This window comes from Myripristis murdjan, chromosome 13 (genome assembly GCF_902150065.1).
Source record: "Myripristis murdjan chromosome 13, fMyrMur1.1, whole genome shotgun sequence".
Taxonomy (NCBI): Eukaryota; Metazoa; Chordata; class Actinopteri; order Holocentriformes; family Holocentridae; genus Myripristis; species Myripristis murdjan.
Window position 1 is genome coordinate 28,401,338 of NC_043992.1, and position 19,701 is coordinate 28,421,038.

At 42.2% G+C, this 19,701-nt stretch overlaps 1 long non-coding RNA gene across 1 annotated transcript; it reads right to left on the bottom strand.

Moving 5' to 3' along the window:
- Positions 1-5,098: 5,098 nt before the first annotated feature.
- On the bottom strand, positions 5,099-7,602 carry LOC115370751 (uncharacterized). Its single transcript, XR_003929279.1, has 3 exons — positions 7,474-7,602; positions 6,679-6,889; positions 5,099-5,286 (listed from the first exon to the last, which is right to left on the bottom strand). It is a non-coding gene; the product is annotated as an uncharacterized LOC115370751 (long non-coding RNA).
- Positions 7,603-19,701: the final 12,099 nt, after the last annotated feature.

Consider the following 19,701-nt stretch of genomic DNA (forward strand, 5'->3'; position numbering starts at 1 on the left):
ACTGCGGCTTGGCGGCAGAAAAATCAACACTAATCTGATGAGAGGCAGCAAAACAAATTCTGCTGTTGTGCTCTCAACACAAGACCCAAGGGAGAGGAGAGGAGAGGGGAGGAGAGGAGAAGAGAGGAGAAGAGCGCACAACACAAGAGAGAGAAGGAGAGGGAAGGAGAGAACACCAGTTAAGGGAAGTGGAAGAGATGAGAAGAAATAAAGGAGAATATAGCTTAGGAAATTTGGAGGAAAGATAGGGGGAAAGGAGAAGGGGAGAGGGATGGAAAAGTAAGACACAGGAGACTGAGAGAGCGAGGGGAAAAGAAGAAGAGAGAAGATGAGAAGGAGATAGTAAGGTCAGGAGATGAGAAGTCAAGGAGATGAGGGAGAGAAGAGGGGAGTGGACCCCAGTGGCACATGGCTGCAGATATCATGGCAGCATCCTTGAAGCTCACCACACGACACCTCGCTGTGTGTGGCTAATAAAGCAACAGACGAGAGGCCATGCTTCAACATCACAGCTGTGGCGATGCCTGCGATTACAGCCACGATGTTATATAGTATAACACAAGCCTCGCGTGTTCTGTGTATACAACAGTTACAATTTTTCCAGCACAACAACATTTTTCAACAATTTTCTCATATAAAATGGTGAAACTAAGTTGCTGTTGCCGCTTTTAATGCTCCACCAAAAACTTAGGTCCTCCAACTACAGTGATACGGCTCCTGTCATGTTATAATAAATACCACACAGCTCATTGTGCTCATTGAATATAATCAGAATATATCTGAAATAAAGTTGTGATTACTGTTTTTTTTTTTTTTTTTTTTTTTTATCATACTCTGTGAAAAAGTAGTTTCCCTCACAAAAACTTGTTTAGCAACATGAACCAATCAGAGTGACAGACTGTTCACACTGGTCTACATGTTATAAATTAGTTTATAGCCTACCGTTAAACAGCTGAGGGCCCAACACCGCCTGTCCTGTGGTGGCCACCTCGTTTCCTCCATTCTCCAGTTTGTTCAGCTCACCTCCTGTCACAGTAACGTGACGAGAAATTTAATCTGTCACCTTATGAACGTTAACGCTTACATTGTCTTCCTTTTCTTCAGACCATTTGGGAGCATATCCATTTGTTAGCCACTCAGAAAATGTTGCGTGTGGTAGGTGTTGTCCGATGTCAGCTAGCTAGCTTAAACAAATTGTAATCACCTGTTATTGATAAGCAGCTGATAGTTTGATAGTTGTTGTGGTGGAAAAAAAACAAACAAGTTCACTTCAGTTGGAAAGTCAGGTAAGTGAGCACAAACATAAAGTTAAATTATTAATTATTAATTATTATTATTAAATTATGAATTTAACAAAAGGCTATGGAAAAAAACCCCATGATTTGAACACAGCATACACAGTCCATGTTCACTAGAAAAGCTAGGCAAATTTAACTGTGTTAGTTATGAAAATAACTGCTAGCACAAGCATAGCATTAGCATCACCAGTATTGTGTTACGGAGTGATCAAAATGATGCATAACTCATGGACTCATGGACATAATCGTGTACAAATACAGTCTGTCAAATACAGTGTCAGCGTTTAGGCTTACATTAATGCTATTATATTCACAACTCCTGTATTGATGCTACACTTGCAATTATAGCTTAGCCTGGCTTTTGTTTGGCCAAAATGGACTGTTAGGCTTATGGGCATCCAGGCATCAGAGTTCATCGCCTTCATATGATGTTAGGCTACTTTATAACAAGTTGATTTCCCCCTGGTGGATTTCATGGAGGCCACCATGATGTCTGCAACCACTTCCTTCTTGAAAGGCAAAGGATCGAGTGGAAAGGATGCAATATATTTTGGTTCCTGTGGTCCTGCTTCTCTCCTTTTTGTCTTGTTTTGTCTCTGCTTACCCTTACACATCCTACTGCTCCCTCTTCTGCCACTCTCTTTCTCTCCTGTCTCCTCCTGTTCTCGCTCGGATATCAATGGAGAAAAATGCCAGATCGACAGAAATGTCACATCCAGGATAAGGAGCTTACTGTTGTATCTTCTAATTGAAGTGCCTTCCAACCTTAGAGTCTGACATCTCCTTTTGACATGTGATGTGTTTTTTTTGAGAGCGAATCAGCTTTCTTTGGCTCTGAGTGCAATAGACAGCCGGGATTGGCGAGGGTCAAGCTGAATGCTGGTCTCTAAGACTGAGTTACTGCTGCCTCCTGCCATCACAAAGCATGTCATTCATCTTATCATTAACCTGGCCTTCCTCTTTCAGCGGATACAGTCTACTCTTTTTTTTTCTTTTCTAAACGGCTTTATTCACTGGGAGAGAGCGTACCACCAAGCACTTTTTCATTTAGCAGGCGTTCTGTACAGCAACATACACATGTACCAATGATGCTCAGTGGCTCTGTGTTCCTCAGAAATGTGTGTGATGCTATAAATTAAAACGTATGGACGCACACCACAGCAAGAGACACAGTAAGGCAGGAAAGTAAAGAGATCTGAGAAAACAGCACGGTTAGTTCCAATTATTTCACTAGTAAGACACTATAGGAAAGCGTTGCATCACTGCGATTTTGTTTGGCTGCATTTCGTCCTAGAAAAAATCTGTACTCCCACTTAAGAAATGCACACACAGATTCATAAACCGTATCCTCAAATTGCAAATCCATACCCTTGGATCTGTAAACTGTATCCTCAAATTATGAATCCAAACCTTTGTATTTGCCATGCATGCCTACTTTTTTTCATTCACACAAGCAGTTGCAATACAGCATCAGCAAGGTAAAGCCATTTCATGTGGTTTAAAGGAGGTATCTGATGATGTTAATGCTCCATTGGACACTTCAGAGCCAGTGGATGTGCTTTTCATTCAGTCCATTGGCTATGTAGTCCCTTCATGGTTTTCAAATCTTTGGGGTTGGATTTTTAATGTGAGGATATGGTTTGCACATCTGAGGGTCCAGATTTGTTATTCGGTTACAAATTACAAGGGTACAGTTTATGAATCTGTGTGTGCAGATTTTTAAACTGAGAATAGGCTACAGATTTGCACATGGATTTATTTTTTCTACTGTGTGACCCCCAGGAGGTTTCCATGGAGAATGGTCCTTACTTTGTCCACGTCTTGTGGTTGTGGTTGCATAGTCCAAAATTGTTCCAAACTGCATTTCTAATCCCATCCCATCTTCACTTGTGGTGTCCAGCATCACTTGATGACCAGCCAGTGTGTGAACTTTAAATATTTCTCTGTCAAACACACACACAGCCTGTCCTCATCTCTGGCTCCCAGCCACCTCCACAAATCATTTCTCTCTCTCCCTCTCTCTCAATTTCTCTTTTTTGTCTGGAGATTTTCCTAAATTTTACTCCCTTCATCCCTTCGCCTCTACTTGGCCTCTTCCCACTTTCCCACTCCAGTACTGTGTGTGTGATATTATCAAGAGCAGATTTTCCATAGAGGAAATGAAAGAGCTTGTTAGCGGAGGAGGGGAGAGAGAGGGAGAGGGAGAGAGAGAGAGATCAGAGGGCGAGCGTCGAGGCTGACAGCAGCCCAGTTTCCGCCACTATCGTCCGACCCACCCAGCAGCTCAGCAGCCTTCACAGGGCTGCAGAAATCCACATGCAGGTCACATTACTGCTCGCCTTCATCAATGTTTACTGGCATGTTAAAGATTGTAATAACATCGGTCAGGACAGAGATTTTTAATTTAGATGTTTTTTTTAAGAGTTTGTAACCCAGCTGTGGCAGGGAGGCAGAGAGAGAGAGAGAGAGAGAGAGGGAGAGAGATAGAGAAAGAGAGAGAGAGAGAGAGAGAGAGAGAGAGAGAGAGAGAGAGAGAGAGAGAGAGAGAGAGAGAGAGACAGAGTGAGTCAGAAAGAGGCAGACGCTGGCAGAGGGAAGAGAGGTGTAACCACACTTGGACTGAGATGAGAACGAGGCCTGCAAGGTCATGTTCTATAAACAGTCTTCAAATCAGGATGCTAGACTTTTGTTATACATGCTAGGTTCAGTCAACAATTTGTGTATGTCTTCATGTTTTCAGTGATCATTTGAGGTAATATAATAAAAGCGGTTTGAATCATGACAGTAAACACTCAACTATGGCAAGAAAATTACCCACAAGACCAACCGTGCAGAGGCAAATCAGAAATTCCCCTTTTCCATTGCCAGCATCTCTCTCTCTCACTCTCTCTCTGTTTAACTTGTGTATTTCTCTCTCTCTCTCTTGGTTTAACGTCTGCGAAAAGGCTTGAAGCTGAAACATGGTTTTTCGGTGTATTTTCTTTGGGTAGAAGGCCATATTACACTTAACTTAGATATATTGGATTTTGATCAAATGCTTGAGAAGTGGCACAAGGACTTTGTGCTTATTTGAACTGTAATGTTGAATACACAAATCAGACCAGGCGCTGTGATGAGGCCTACATACACACACACATACTCTCTCTCTCTCTCTCTCTCTCTCTCTCTCTCTCTCTCTCTCTCTCTCTCTCTCTCGCTCTCTCTCACACACACATTCCCCTCTGCCCCATAGAGCCTGGCTGCACAGAGTTTGGGCTCCTAAATCAAAGCTTGTAGAGTCTTGCCGTGCTCAAGGTTGCACACCCACTGTTCTGTTCCACTGAGCTGTGTAACCATAACAGTTTAATGACATGCTATTACAGGGCTATCACACTTACACCATCATGTTAACACCATAACCTCTGCTTCAGTCCCACACAGACAGTAGGCCATATCAGATTTAGGCTCTAATTCTACTCATTTGGCCTCTGTGTTTCATTTTTTGCAAACACGTTTAACTTTCCTCTGTCTCTCCTCCTTCCTTCCTTCTTTCTTTCTTTCTGTCTTTCTTTCTTTCTTTCTTTCTTTCTTTCCATACAAAAACTGTTGAGTGATTTTCAAACTCGTGATTCAGACTCAGCACATTGCCCCCTTTTTTTTAGCTTTATCATCAAAAGAGGTAAAAGGCAACATGTTTCTTGTCTAGTCTGCTGTGCACAACAAACAACGCTGGTCTGACTTGTTTGTTTTGATGCATTAAACCTGACCCTCAGAATCGGCCACAACAACAAACCCATGCCAACCCCCGAAGCCGGGCCAGTCACTTGTGATTTATTTCATATTTCCATTTGATTGGGGGCTGTTTGGGATAATCAGGCTCTGACAGTGGGCCCTGTGCTGTGGCTGAGCTGTTTACATAGCTCTGCTGGAGACATGTTGACAGTACGGAGGGTCTGAGACGAGGAATAGAGCTGCTCTCAAGGTCTGGACACTATGGTTCTTAGCTGGCCTGTTGGGGAGAGGTACAAGTCAGCCAGAGCAGAAAGAGGGAAAGACGGATAAGAACCAGGCAGGAGAGACAGAAGAGTGCAGGAGTTTGACATAAGAGAAAAGTTTTAAGGAAAAACTCATGCTAAAACACTTAAACATACTGTAAAAAAACAGATTTCTGAGTAACTTGCATGTCTGGGCCCATTTAGTATTCTGCTAAATTCAACTAAGTAAAATATCAGTGGTATCAGTGTCAAAATTTTGTCGACTGGAAAAACTCTTGTTATCTTTCATGCTCCACCTACATGTGTAATGCACCCACATGTATGTAAAGTTTAAAGGAACACTTTATCCAATCTACAAAAAGTAAGATATTTTTCCCTGGTGCCGCCTATCCATTCAGATTTCTGTGTTACATCTGGGCCATGCTGCTTAGTCGAGAGGTGTGTGCGTGCCTTTTGATTTTCATTTTGGCGCCCATATTAAGAGATTAGAGCAGCCACACAGCCTGCATGAGCAGTGTGTCTCAGACACGGCTTGAGTCTTGCAGAAAGACGTGCCAGTTCGAGTTTCGGCGTGGAGCCTGTTTTCTCCGTGTGAGGTGCGTGGTTCTCAGCAAAAATAGGCAGGACAAATGATCTGCTGATAGTCATATTGACAGCACAACAGCAACACTGCATAGCTAACACCTTTCACTATGTAAAATGTGTCACAGACATGAAAAAATCTAATTTTTTACAAACGATTTTAGCAATTGCATGGAGAAAGTGGAGTCTATGCCTGAGTGGGTTTTTGGGGATGCTGAACACACCAGTCTTGGTCCTGTGTTGCTACAATCTTCCATTCTGGAGATATATATATAAAAAATATGTTGGCCTTTATCAAATGTAAACTCAGTGTAAAAAGATAGGGCTGTGGACACCACATGCGTGTGCGCCACAACAGTTCAGCGAGGTAGGTCGAGGTCAAGCACAGGTAGAGGTAACCAGTCTGGCCTGGGCATTATTTGGTGAAGTTTCCAGTCCACTGTGATCCCTGTCTCCAGGCTTCCCAGTACAATGGGGCTGGATGGGTATTGTTTTATCGAGCTTAAAAAGTAAAACATTTACATGTGAGTAGCTCAACAGCTGTACAATTAGACAAGGGAGATTTAGGGTAAATGGGTACACCAAAAAAAGTAAATTACAACCTTTTATCACAAAGTCACTACAGTAATGCACCAAACGTCATGACTGTACAATATGTAAAGTTGAGTTTGGGTTGATTTTTCCTTTAAGGAGAAGTAAACTGTGGACTGAAGTGGGTTGGACTTGGTGGGCTCAGCAGGACTGAGAGAAACTATGAACCCAAACCAGGTGAGGGAGAATTTCCGTGCCTCTGGCAGACATTATTTCTGCAAAATTGTCCTCACCTGCCCGGAACTATATTGATGTTCAGAAGGTAACAAATACCCTTGATGTGCTGTAGAGCCAAAAAATCCAAAAAGTTCCATTTCTGAGATCGAACATACAGGTAGAGCTGTCACACAGGCATCTTTTCCTCTTTTCCTTTCCTGCAAAAGACCCTTGTGGTAAAAGTCAACAGCCCGCTCTGCACCTGCTCTAGAAGTAGGCCCCGGGTCACTGATGGAAGAAAAGAGAGACAAAAGGCATGTTTGTGAACTTTTCCAGTGCAAGCGAGAGCGATATTGAACTTTTCACATTGAGTTGCATCAAAAACCTGAAAAGTTTGGAGAACCTAATCAATTTACCAAAAGGTTTTGTTTGACTGCAGAGCAAGAGTCAAGTCTTTGAAAAGCAGAGGCTGACATCCTTGAAAAAAGACGCGCACTGAACCCACGCCTTTGTATTCTTTTGGTCTTTGTTTGTAGAAGGTTCTTACATGGAGGAGGAGGTGGTTGGCTCTGAGTATCAACCTCAAGTAATAACACACACACTCGCACACATGCACACACATACATGCACATACACACACATTTGCTCAGTCTTTAAAAGAAATGTATAATGCTGTTAGATATTATTTTAAGGCGAGGTACTGATTTCAATGCCAAATGTCAAATCAGATGTAGATGACTAGGAGGGTTCTTTATGCTAATGAGAAGGAGTGTTAATATTCAGATGATATGTCTACACGAAGCCTGAGTGTGTTTTTAATATCCCAGAGAAGGTGTGTGTGCATGTGTATATGTGTGTGCGTGTGTGTCTACCTCCAGTTAGAGACAGAGATGGTGCACCCAGGGGCGAGATGGTGCACTAGCTAGCCTGCGTCGGCGCGACTGGAGTGCCTGACTGTTTTACCGCAGGAAGTAACACAAAAGAGCAGCAGGAATGTTTATGAACACCTCAAATCCCCAAGGACCTGCGGGCTGACCTGATTATCGCCTGTCTGTAATTCCACAGTCGGCAAGGTGTTGCTACTCCTGGAGGGGTTCGAGGGGTGTGAGGGTGTGTGTGTGTGTCTGTGTGTGTGTGTGTCTGTGTGTCTGTGTATTCCATCACTGATAGGTATCATTAAACATCATTAGAGGGTTGGAAGAGTCTCAAGCTTCTTTGGTTTCGTGTGTAAGAGTGTTTCTGTCAGGCGCACTCGAGGAAGATCACTAACAGTGTGGCCCTGAAGACACATGCACACACACACACACACACACACACACACACATGTACACACACACAAACTCAAAAGAGGGTATTTACCAGTCAAACTTGTTTTGTTATTGCATGCATTCTTTTGACATGAGCTCTGACTGTGGCCTTTGTAAAAGAGGAAATCAAATAACAGGGCCAACAGGAGCAGAGCTACAACCCCCTCCAGCATACACACACAGAAATAAACCTCTGCTCTATATCTAACAATAGGACAACAACTTTTACTTCAAGGCCATTGCAAAGTTTGAGCAGTCATTTAAGGGTTTTGTGTGTATTTGTCTGCTTGTGTATTTTGATACGGCTGGCATCTGCTCATTTATTTCCCCAGACAGCTATTTGTTTTAAGTTATGTTTAGTATTCGCTGCCAGAATGTGTCGTGTGATTGTGTTGATCAGCTGCTGATTCCTGGGATGTTCCAGGAATGCCACGGTTAACTGGTTCCGCATATTTAAATGGAGAGAGCAGTGGTGAGGAGCAGGCTCCTGATCAGCTCGCTGACCTACACTGTGTAGAAGGCACGGCCGCGAAACATCTCTATCATTGGACACAGCGTGTCTATGAACAGAGTGATGAGCAGAATAGAGACCCAGAAAGGCCGAAGCATAGCTGGGTGCTGCCATCTGCTGGCTAAGTGCCACACAATGAGGGCCAAATCCATATCATAAGAGAATTATGCATGTTTTCTATATTCAAGTTCACGTCATTTGGTTGTCATAGAGCCATAACAATGGGATAAATGTTAAATAGGCTTTAAATTACAGCTTTGTAACAGTCTTCCATTAACTGAGGTTTACATCTGGGGCAATTTAAAATCAAATTCTTTCCCTTCCTGCTTCAAATGGAAACACCTTACAAATGTGAAGTATTTTTGCAGACTTAATTTGTTGATTTTTGTGTAATAAGTGCATCAGTGATGAGTATCCTCTAAAACTTAAAAGCTTCCATAATCTATGTTGCTTTGTGGTGGAATTTGCTGTAACTCCTCAGGTGATCATACAGTGCTGCAGAGAAGCTAGAAAAAGCTCCTGGCTACCTCTCTAAACCCTAGCTGAACATGTCAAGCTAATACAGGGTGACGCGTGGTGAGTTATTGTACTGAGTACCAGGCCGCTGGTTCTGCTCACAGGCCTGGTTTGATCTTTTATTTACACTCCTTTTTGCTCAGGATTTCAGGACAATTTTCCCAGCTCTTTACAGTCAACAAACTACAAAGCAAGGCCCCCATCTCTGGGAGGCATGTTGAATAGAGAAACAGACCGCTGGCTTGGCTGCTTGCTTCAGAAACAAAAAGCTACACCGCTTCAGCCACTTTGGACTCCATGTTGGCCTGGTAAATAGGTTGATCCTACTGTGAGAGTCCGGGAGAAATGGGTAGGTGGGTGGATGGATGGGTGGATGGATGGATGTGGAGAGACAGTTGCGAAAGCACAAAGAAGCAGGCAAACAGACAAACAGGCCGACAGACCAACCACCAGAGAGTCCTAAGAGCCAGATACTGCAGACAGAAAGACAGACAGACCATTAGATAGTTGAGGCGGAGGACAAACCATTCTGACTGCAAGTACAGTTGCATATTCACTCAAGTGGCTGTCTGTATCAGAGAAATAGAGCCAGTAGCTAAAACTATTATTCTGCCATTAGTTTTCTGCAGGTCACGATTGTGGCATAATGCAATAGCATTCATCTATTTCATTCATTTTAGTTCTTAGAGAGCGACACACAATTTAATTACCCATCCTCCTCTTTGGCTGTTGGAGCGGGAGCAAACGCCTCGCCCCCCTCCCTTTGCTCACTCACTTCTCGTAAAGGATCGAGGGTGCCGAAACAATGATGGATAGAGTCTGAAAAGTGCATTATTTCTGATGCATTTTTGATTATTTCTACCCTTTCCCTTTTTTTCAGGTAATGCAATAAGCCTGATATGCCCTGAGTTCTGTCAGAGACATGGATATTGCAACAGCTCAGGCATCCCTTTCTATTGGCAGGCAAGTCATTGTTTCTTAAACAAGGAGCTCTTGTCTTTTTTTTGTTCTTTTTCTCTTCTTTTGCTCCTTTACATTTTTTTTGTTCCATTTTCCTCTGTGTTAGATTGTCTGTCTTTCCTTTGTACTTCTATCTGTCTGTCTGTCTGTCTGTCTCCAGCTTGGAGACATTATCATTTGGACCAGTGCCTTGGATCCCCCAACAGACCGCCACAATAGTTCCTCATCGAAACCATTTCAAGGGCCTCTTCAAAGTGAATGAATCAATAAGACTCATATGTGGGGTTAAAGCAGAGGTTACACCGATATTATTCAGTTTGAGATGTTCCCTTAGCCCCAGTGTACTACCCAGAGCCAGCGACCTCTTGCTTACTTAATATAATTCATTCTGAGAATAGAGAACATCCATCCCCCCAAATATAACCCCATTTTGCCCCCAAAACAATATGTATATATAACTGCAAAAAGGCAAAGCAAACCTTAGGGCTTATTCATCAAAACTCCTTTGTCTAAACTATTTCCTCCAGAGCCAGACAATGCAAATGTTTGTGATGTCTTAAATATATGTGCTGCCAAAAGGCATTGATCCCACGGTCCTCATGTTGTAGGAGATATTCTCCACCAAATCCGTTTTGAGCACAATTCCTTGTATTCAAATTGTTATACAATATTTCACATGCTGCAAATCCCTATTGGTCGCATGCTTTCTACTCACTGTGATATGAAGAAACCTCATTGATCTCAGATAGCACCAACAAGAACTGTTTGACACACAACCAAATGCTTCTTAAGTGGCTCATGCTGTTCACCACCATTAACGCATCTTCAATGCACTGTACTGCCTACATGTTATGTAGCCATTATTGATTTTATATGTTGTGTTATAACCACATCTTGGCAAAAAACACTGAATGTGTGGAGTTTCCACCAAACAGAGAACATTAATAGTTGATTTTCATTATATTCTCTAAACAGTAATTATATATGCGACACAATGCCATGAACCCAGACTGATTTACCAGCAGAAGTATCAGTCCCATCAAATCCCATCAAAATATTCTTTTATTATTCAGTTAGTTGTAAATTATTGAATTATTCCAAAAATTAATTTGTTGACCTTTATTTCATAATTTACCCCTCCAAAGCTCTCAGCAAAGATCAATAAACTGTCAAAAGGTATCAACAGAAAACTATGTACCAATGGATGTATCTTAGGTAAAAAAAAAACCAAAAAAAAAAACAAAAGAACAAAGAAAGAAAGAAAAATACCACAATGCTTATAGTGTAGGGTCATACATTTTTCCAGCGAATAACAACAAAGAACCACTTGGATACAAGATGGCACTCTACAACGCCATGTGAAGATCTTGCTATGTACCACCGCAAAAAAAAAAAAAAACAGGTTCAGTGTAGCACCAAAAACAAAGCCAAAGAACAACCATTTGGCACTGTTTAACACCTTTCTTTCTTAGAGTGTATGCCCTGTGCCTTGCTAACCCTTCTCTCACTTACCAGCGTTGCACACCACTTTGCTTTGATACAGCCAACAGCTCTACACATACAGAGCTGCACTGCACTATTGGGTCACAGGCACAGGTGAAGCAGCCCAGGTGAGCTTGGCAGGAGAACGCAGGCGGCTGTCTGTAGGACGTGAGACTCAGATGGGCTCTGAAGCCTTGTCTTGGCATCCCACTTCACACAGAAACACAATGTAACCCAGGTAAGGCAATAATATAGTGTACACAGTATTGGCCAGGCTCCATCATGTGTGTGATTGGCCACAGGCCATTTCGTAATATACAGTGAAAAAATGAGCAGTCATTGTTTAATTGGTTCATTCAAAGCTTTATCTTTCAGGGTAAGACCTCAGCAAAATCTAAATTGATTTTTTGATGAATTAATGGAGGTGTATTACAGCCAAAGTGTGGTTTATTACTGTTCGATGGCTGTACCTTAACCAGCCCTTTCACTGAAATATGGCATGATGGGATTATCTTCATGGCCTCCAGGTTGAACTCAATTGACAAAGCTGAACTCTGTTGCTCTGTAATACAAAAGTTCCTTGCTTGAAATACCAGCTGGTAATAAGGGCAGTCCATCACCCATCTATGACTCAGCAGTCACCAACCTTTTTTGTACTGCGAACAGGTTCAATATTGACAGTATTCTTGTGGACCGGCTGACTGGGGTGGGTGGTGATAATCACAACAGGAATATAGCTTAGGTTTATAAGTCAATAACATCATAACATTTAAGTGACGTTTGGATATTAAACACACACTGCATATTTTCCTTGCATGAACATATAAGTATACTGCAACTCAAAAATATCGCTGAATCAGTGGGAGCACTGGGCTTGTTTCCCTGCAACAAGACGGTTCCATAGAGGGGAAGCAGCTGGGAAGCAGTAACATCAAAATGGTGTTCCTTATGTCCAGGCATTTCCACAGTGTAATTTTTATTGCATTCATTGCATAAGATCTCACTTTGCAGAGATATGATGTTGGAAATGCAAGCAAAGTTTTCAGTGCTTCCATGGCTATCCAGGATTTTCACCCTTGACTTTGATCCAGAATATCAGCAGAGATGTTAGGTCAAACTACTTTTCAGTCCACCATCATTTGCGAGCCCGAGGAGTTGATCTTCTTGCACTGACATGGACGATTCACCAGGGACGTTCACAAATGGGTCATAGATCCATTCCTTTGCACTTCCTGGTTCATCTGTGGTTGTGAAGTAATGCTTGAATTCTGAAAACTGCAAAGATAGGTGATCATGCACCAGCTGGGATCCAGTTCCAGTCTCAGTCTCTCCCAAAATCCCTGCTAATGTTTCCAGTAGGTCTTTGAATCCAGACACTTGAAGACAGTTGTCACTCTCTGCTGAAGTAACAAATTGAGTTCACTGAGCAGGGTGAAGATGTTGCACAGGTAAGCGAGTTTTGCCATCCACTCCCCCAGCTAGGGCTCTTCCCCTTGATAGCTACCTGACTTCAGTGTGTCAGAGAAAGCCTTTGTGCTCTGAGCATATTTGTGAGGAAATGGAGAGAAACAGACACGAGTTCAAGGCATGTGCTTAAATGTTATCGATAGTATTAACAATGTCACTTAAGTTTAGGTGACATTTTAAGATCATGTGACAATTTTCTGGTTGTGAAACCAGTCTTGTAACTCTTGAAAGTTTCCAGCATATCTGACTCACTGTATTGCTGGTGCTACCGGCTGTGGCTGTGCTGGCTGCCAGTAATGTTAATATCAGCAAATACCCCCCATCAAATATACTTATCAAACAGAAAGATTTGGAAATAAAGGCTTCTCTCTAAGAAAAGCCTCCCTCAAATAAAGGCCTGGTATGCTCTGCAGTTGAGGTAAATAAAGACCATTATTTGAGGAAATACGGTCTGTTTAATATCCAGAGTTTTTAAAGATTTTTTTGTTTTTGCCCAATCATATTGTTTCCTCGCCATCCGGAAGTGAATTCTGTGTGATCCGGTGCTGGTCTGTGGCCCAGTGGTTTGGGACCGCTGCTCGAAATGATGTCAGCAGGAGTTAAAAGGTTGAGGTGTGAGTGAAGCCGGGGAACTTTCTCTAACTTACTTGCCCCAAGTATTCACATAGACATGCACATGTGCACGCACACACACACACACAAACCCATACCTACCACATTGATTCACCTGCATCCAGATTCTTCTAGCTTTCCTTATACACACGCACGCATGCACACACGTGCGCGCGCACACACACACATACACATGCACAGAGACTCTTAACAGGCCTGAGGTCTCCTGACATACCCTCTCCAGTGACATTTTGTCAGCAGGTGAGTGTGGCATCCCGGCCTTGTTGATGTGATTGGCTTTGTGCTCTGCTGTCGTAGTGACCGAGAGAAGATTGATCGTAGAGGCCTTGTGTGTGTGTATGTGTGTACGAGTGTGTGTGTGTATGTCTGTTTGAGAGGGGACAGCATGGAAAGGTCAGGCTCTGAGGTGAAGCCTGTGATATTGACTCTACAAAGGTTCCCCCTGATGAGGCTTTAATGCTTGGGATCCTACATCCCTGTGGTGTACACTCTCTCTCTCTCTCACACACACTGAAGGATGCACTTAGAGTCATAACGATGCTCTGAAGATCACTTAGAATTGATAAAAGCACTAGTTGAGCAGTAATTCCTGTACCTAGAATAACAACTGTTTTTTTTTTTTTTCCAATGGTGTGTATTCACTTGAAGCAATTCAAGTTGTTTAATGGTTTGAAAAAATAAAGATACCCTGTGCACAGCAGTGCATCTCTCCTGGGTGCAAGCTGGTGCAGCGTAAACCACAGTAAACCAAAAAGAATATTCCAGTGCACACCAGGATACCAGGATTGACTCTTTTATTAATTGATTATACTAAAACAGAAGGAGAAAACACTACACAGTCCACATGTTGGCTTCATCAGATTCATTCCATCTGATAAAGCAAATCTGATGAAGCAACAGGTGAAACACTTAGTTCACGTCTTCTGTTTTAATGTAGTATATTAATAAAATTGTGTCAATCCTAGTATTCTGGTGTGTGCTGGAATAGTGTTTTAAGGTGTTTTATGCTGTGTCATGGTTCAGCTTGCCTCATAAACACCATAGAAACCATTGTTCAAACACCATGCTCTGTCCCGCTGCGCTTACTCTAACTGTGGTGCAGACTTTTCCTCAAATTTCCATGCCATCATCTGCAGGAGCGTGACTGTGGTTCTGCAGTGTCATCATTACCAAATTTCAAATTCTCTATCTGCCTTACCTGTCTAAAGGCACTAGCCAGACATGTGTATAATGCTTATGCTCCATTTATCACTCTCTCTCACTCTGCTCCTTTCTCCCCTTTCCTCTGTCCCTCATTCTATTCAAGTTTCTCTCTCCCTCCATCTTAACTGCTCCTCTCCTTCCTCTTCCTTCACCATTTCTTTCCTTTCGTCACTTCTTTCTTTCTTTCCTTCTTCTCCTTTCCTTGCTCCAGTCCTCTCTCAGCACTCGTTGCTGTGTTTTCTCCAGGACATTTCCTATCATTGTGCTTCAGCTCGCAGTGCCATGCCTGTATGTTTCCTGCTCCCTCTCAATCTGTGCCCACACCCATTCGTCTTACACAGCCACCTGGCAGCGAGAGCCTGCCTCTCAGCAGTTCCTCGGCTCTGTGGGCCCAGACCTTCTCACTCGCTGAGCCCCTTGCCCCGAGAACCTGCCTCCCTAATTAAAGGAAAACAAACTCTGAGCTTTCCACCCTCTCACCGCAAAACACCGCTTATTAAGAAGTAAAAAGTCAAACTTCATGATTCATTAAGAAGAGGAAGTCTGAACAGACTGGACAGATCAGAGAGAGTGGAGGGCTGTGTAGAGATGGAGGAAAGGAGGAAATGGAGGAGGGTGTGGGACTCTCTCTGTGTGTGTGTGTGTGTGTGTGAATGCCTTACTATATTTAAATGTCCAGATTCAGTCATTGGGTCTGGGGTCCTCCACACTCCCCAGTATTCCAGGCTCTTAAATGTGGTTTATTTCAGTGTAATAGGCCTGTCCCTCAATATCCTTGTCCTACTTTCTATCAGAAGTCATTCTATTATCTCAACTTTTTTTTGTATCCTTCCCTCTCAGTCCTAACCTCACTCTGCTCTGTTGTAGCCTCTGTCCTCTCCTTGTGTCTTTGGTGTGAGTCTTGTGTTTTCCTCTGGTGTAAAAATAAAATATCTGAGTTAATTTAGATTGCATGTATTTGGGATTTTTTGCGTGAGAGTTTTCTGCAAAGTTCAATGCAAAAATATGTATATTTACATTTATGTGAATGTGAATTAAAACCCAAATTCTAGTTTAGCAACACAGATTTTCAACCCTTTTGCTTATTTGAGTGAAAGTGCTACACCCGCCACAGCAACATTGTCATATTGCTGTGATCATGTAGAAAGCTTGTAACTCCAGTTTTTCGTGGTTTTCATATTTCACTTATGATTGCACCTTATACTGTCAATATGACTGTACCACCCACAAAAAAAATATATTTACACAAATTAAAGTAAAAATTGCAAGAAAAACCACCACCACCCAGTCTGCAGGAGCATGTGGGTCTACAGAATAAATGCAAGTGCTGCCTGTCAGTATGCGGACAGGTCAGCTGTGAAATCTAGTACTAATGTTTAGAGTCTGTCTAAGTCTATCTAAGATGTCTAGAGTGTCTACAGTGGTGACTGCTGATATCAAGGCTGTCTATTGTGTCCAATGTTTTGACTGAAAAGAGAATTAGATAATGTGGGTTCCCCATTAAGTTGCAATAATGCAACTTTAAAAGCTGTACTATTGCAACATATCCCATTTTTTCAAGTTGCATAGAGCCATTTGACTTGTGCCATATTGCAGAGTACCAGCCAGGCAAGGTAGAAGCCCAATGGTTGCACCATTAATATTAGCAGCACAGTCATAAATGTATTGCATGGTAGTTTGACTGACAAAACCTTTCACTTTTGAGCAGTAGTGTGCTTTTTTTTTTTTTTTCCCTCAATTTAAGACTGATGCCTCCATATGACCTACATAAGCAAACGGGACAATCACTGAGAAGATTGGCTATTTCAGTATAGTTATTCTAAATGCCTAAATGGCAAATTTCACATGAATTAATGTAGTTTGTAAGTCTGTAGGTTAACATACTGACATGCTCATAGCTCATGTTAACATACTGACATGTATCGTCCTAGCTCCACTGTTCCCCAGTGGCCTGTGTTAACTGTATGGACTGTGGCTCACATGCTACGTTGACGTCTTTTTTTCACTCACTTTCAAAACAAGGCCAGTTCATGACACAACTTGTGTCGTAAAGATTAATCTTCACGACATGAGATGGTGACGCTCATGGGGAAATGCATTCTTCATTTTGGGAAACATTACCGCTTTTGTCCACAGGGGCCACCAAAATCAACACATAATGAAACTTCTCTGTCGTTGCTCTTAGGTCCTATATATGTAATTTAATGTGAATTTGAGCTTGAACTTAAAAATAAATGTTGTGTTATGTATTTATATTTAAAAGTTGTAGAGGTCAAAAGAAGGTGGAGACAAAAAGACAGACTCACCTCAACAGTGTGTGCATGTGTCTGCATGCATGAGTGTGAGTGTGTGTGTGTGTGTGTGTGTGTGTGTGTGTGTGTGTGTGTGTGTGTGATATTTGTACACAACAGATGCATACATGTAGTAGGTGATTACCAATTGTGTGTAAATGTATGGAAGTCCATGAAATATTTGTGTAGTAATCACTGATGTCAACAGAAATGCCATGATCCCTGGCAGGCCAGTTACTGTAAATGAGGCTGCAGGGTTGTGTGCATGTGTGTGTGTGTGTGCATGTTTACATATGTCACTGACATCTTGAAGTCAAATCAATGCTCATATCTGGACATGTGCCAGTTAGCGCGAGTCTTTCTTCATTGTGTGTGTGTGTGTGGGTGTGTGTGTGTGTGTATGTGTGTTCCCATTTCTCCTTTCTCTCCTCTCTTTCAGCTTTCCACAGTGTGATGTTTTCCTTCGGCACTAATGAGTTCTAAGTGGCCAATACTTTCTTCTGCAGGAAACTCGTGTCAAACTAATTAACTTTTAATGAGAGGAAACCCACTGATTAGAGTGTTTTTCTTGGCAAACGAGCCTATTAATTCTGTTGGTCTGAGCAGTGGGGCTGAGGAGCCGGGTGAGAAGAAGGAGGCCTCGCTTCAGCCGTCTGCACCACTCCTGGCTTTTCTCTCTCGCTCTCTCTCTCTCTCTCTCTCTCTCTCACACACACACACACACACACACACACAACACATACACACACATATACACACTCAAAGCTCCAGCCTGAACCCCCGCTCAGTCTGTTTGGCCAGCTGCTGAAGCAGGGCATTTTGAGTCCACTTTCTCTCTCTCTCTCTCTCTCTCTCTCTCTCTCTCTCTCTCTCTCTCTCACTCTACCTCACACACACACAAGCATGCACGCACGCACATACTGACTACATTGCATCTCCACTCTTATCGTTGCCCAATACTGCTCTCTAGTGAGCAGAGTGATTCTTGATGATGTTTTGCAGTCATATTTGTGTCCATGCTGTTCTTTGCAATGTCTCATCATTTGCTCTCTTTACTTTCCCCATGTATGAATAAAGGTGAAATGGGGATGAAGCAGGAAGAAGAGCAAAACAACAACAACAACAACAACAACAACAACAATTTTTCACCTGCTCATCAAACTAACAAAACAATATAGGTATGTTTTTAACCTTGAATAAAAGGTTTTTTGGATGCCCTTTAGCTTCCCACGCTTGTATGTTAATAAACTTATTATGGAATGCAAAATTTTGCCATGCTTCCTCGCTCTCCAGCACAGACAAAGAGCAGCAACTGCAAGAGCAATGAAACTGAGAAAAATGACCTCAGTGCTCTCATTCTATCAAAATTGTTGTCGGTCAGATACAGATTGTACAAGTTGTACCCTCGTTGTTGAAATAAAATCTAAACCATAAACTTGAACTGTGCCCTTTCAAACACACTGATATTTGTATTGCTGTGAGTGTTTACTCTCCACAAATATTTACTTAACTTACAGGATGTAGATTAAGTATAAAAATGAGCATTTGCTTCTCTAATATTTTTGAGAATCAATGCTTCAGTATACCTAAAATAGAACTTTTATATCAAAACTCTATCTTGTTCATCTCATTGCTGTTGCTAGGCTGTCTCAATTTCTACTATCACCACACATGATTCACCATAAACCTGATAATCCTTCATGTTAATATTTGAAGTCATGGTTATCACCATGTCACCATGCTGTAACTGCAATTAAAATGTTTTCTGCAAAGTTAAAAAGAAGTAACTGCGTTTAAAGGCAGAAAACAGTATCTATACAGTTGATACGCAAAACAGATATCATATCATCAAGGCATTATCAAGAGAAAAAGTCATTTTTTGACACAACTGTCAGTTATTCCCTTTGTAGGGCAGCATGTGTCTGAAGTAGGCTTACATTATAAATCTGTGTAATGTTAAACCAGCGTCCACATGGGGCCTAAACATCAGGGGGCAATATTTCAATGACACACAGACACATTTTCATGATGGAACTATCTTTATCCTGTCTGTTGGTGTGTGTGCGTGTGTGTGTGTGTGTGTGTGTGTGTGTGTACTTCACCACGATCAGCAGTGGGCCTATTTGACTCATATTTTCATATCAGAGTGAGTTTAACTGCCAATATTCTACATTAGAAAGTGCTAAAATCTCTTAACAGCGGCATTTAGATCCAGTGGGAGCAGAGCGCCGCTCTCTGCCATTCCCTGGAATCCCGAGTGGGAGCGTTTGATGTACCGATCGGAGCGGGCCTCTCAGAACCTGGAAAATGTGTCTGTTTCATCTCTCAATTACTGTCAGGGTTTGAAGTACTGATGTTCTGCCTTTATCTGTCACAATATGTCTCAAGTTTGTTGAAGTGTCTGGAAAAAAAAGCGAGGCAAAGAGTCCAAAAGAGAAAGAGAGAGAGACAAGCAGGCCCGGCAGCTGGTGCTGTTTCAAAGCCTGCCCCGAGCCCTTAAAGATGAAATCCATTTTGTTTCAAGTTCCGCATCCAGCTCGCCTGATGAGGGATCTAGGGGTGAAGAGAGGGAGAGAGAGAAGGAAAGAAAGAAAGAGAGATAGAGAGAAAAATCTGTTTGATTTGTCAGAAGTTCTCTAATTTAATCTACAGCTGTCAGGATGCTGAGGATCCAGACCTCATCACTGCCTTTTATCTGCCTGATTTCACCCCAGGCACCAGACACGCTTT